Raw genomic sequence first — 1,945 nt, forward strand, 5'->3', positions numbered from 1 at the left:
TTTATCGCATCCGCTTTGCGACAAAAATGTGTCGCATGCGATCAAATTTATAAAAAGCTCGTACCGTGACGTCACTATTGCCACTTTGCTCTACCCTGAAGTCAACTGTGAGCTTAATTTAAGGGCGCACTAATGTCACACGCATTGCACATAGAAGCGCAACTAACTTTAACGCAAAACTTCCAAAACCTGAGCTTTGCTTTTTTGGGAAAATTCGGGTATATAAGGGCCCACGCAGCTACAGTTAGCCTCTTGCGGTTTTGGACATAATCTCACAAATAGATTTGTGAGCAAGTATTTTTTCCCATTCTGTTCTAAGCTAGAATTGCTGCAACAAGGCTGTTAGTTATTATTCAATAGCATTTCATAGAAGGTATGTATTTCTATTAACCTTTCGAAAGATGTTTTTTTAAGAAAATGGTTACTAACAGGGAGTCGGCTAGGTCCAAGCCCCATACCTATCACCACGGTACATGGTCGGCCAAAGTACAGCCGCCTCTAACATTACGCACCGATTTGGTGTTGGTGTGGAAAGGGATTGTGAAGTACTTTTTTGGATTCGCTGCCTGCATCTGGGTTCGGTTTGGAGTGGATCTCCAGTTGACAAAGATCACGCTACTCGATTACTTGCCTGCCTAGGTATACATACATATAAGTATGTGCATACGTATGGGCCCACGGAGAGTGCCGAATTCGATAGAATAGCAGCTTAATTTTTCCAAAAAAAAAAAAAAACCCAACTACCTAAAGTCTGCAGAAAGAAAAGAAAAAATGAAGTGTTGTTGTTGTTTCTGTTGCAACGATTACCAAAAAAAAAAAGTTTCAGTAAAAAAAAAGAAAAATAAATTGATATAAAAAAAATAGACGAAAAAGTCCTATTGTATAAAAAGTAATACGCAAAACAATACGTAGTAGTGATTTATTTAAAAAAAAAAAACAAGAATTTAAAGGCGAAAAAGAAAAATTTGGAATCTTTGAAAAACCATAAAAAACACCTTCCTGAATTAGAATCCAACCATACCAACGCTGGAAGGCCTTTCATCGGTGGAGCTGGACTGCCATATGTAAGTCATCTTTTATGTTGTTTTATTTCTTGTTTCTCTTTTTCGCCATAAGCACAGCCAGATCTACGTAATAAGTATGCAGAAGCATATGTTCTCCCTGGGTATATACCTCGGCGCTAGCCTATGCAGTAGATTTGTAAGCGCATTCCTTATACATATATGTACATACTTATGTCTACCTGGTGCCCGCTTACGCATTAAAACCTACAGTTAAAGGCTCGACATAAAAACATAACAAAACTTAGGACCCACAAAACCAGTTTTGGAGTTGAGAAAACCAAAAGAAAAAAAAAACTAAAACCTAACATTTAACAACAACAACCTTACTTTTTATATGCATTTGATCTTCTTTGGCGATCAGCTGAGCAGATGTAAAACTTTCGCTCCTGATTATATATGTATCACCATTTCAACGAACACTAGCGATAGTGACTTATGTCTTTTTTTTTGTGACTGATCCCTAACTAGAGATAGGTGTTTAAGTTGAAAAGTAAAGGGAATGCTAAAAACAGCAACCTGGTAGGAAAAAGTTAAGGAAAGAAAAAGAAAATAGAATAATAAATTTCTAATACATTGGATAAAGAATTTTCGAGAGTACGGCAGTAGTAGTGTTTAAGCCTATTGTAATTATTAATTATTATTTTTTTCTATAAAAGCTTGTGTAGCTATGGAGTTTTTTATTACTATAAATTTTAATAAAACATGAATTTGTAACGTGATAAAATGACGTGGTAATTTTTTTGTATGTTCCTGGGCGACATGATAACGTAGGAAGGTAGGTGCAATTGTTATAAGGGATCTTCATCCAACATCCATATCGAAGATCATGGAAGGGAAGGGTACAGAATGCGAGAGTCGACTAACAACCTAGACCTCGCATG

The sequence above is a fragment of the Rhagoletis pomonella genome, unplaced genomic scaffold (genome assembly GCF_013731165.1).
Source record: "Rhagoletis pomonella isolate Grant_MI unplaced genomic scaffold, Rhpom_1.0 Rhpom_scaffold_00483, whole genome shotgun sequence".
NCBI lineage: Eukaryota > Metazoa > Arthropoda > Insecta > Diptera > Tephritidae > Rhagoletis > Rhagoletis pomonella.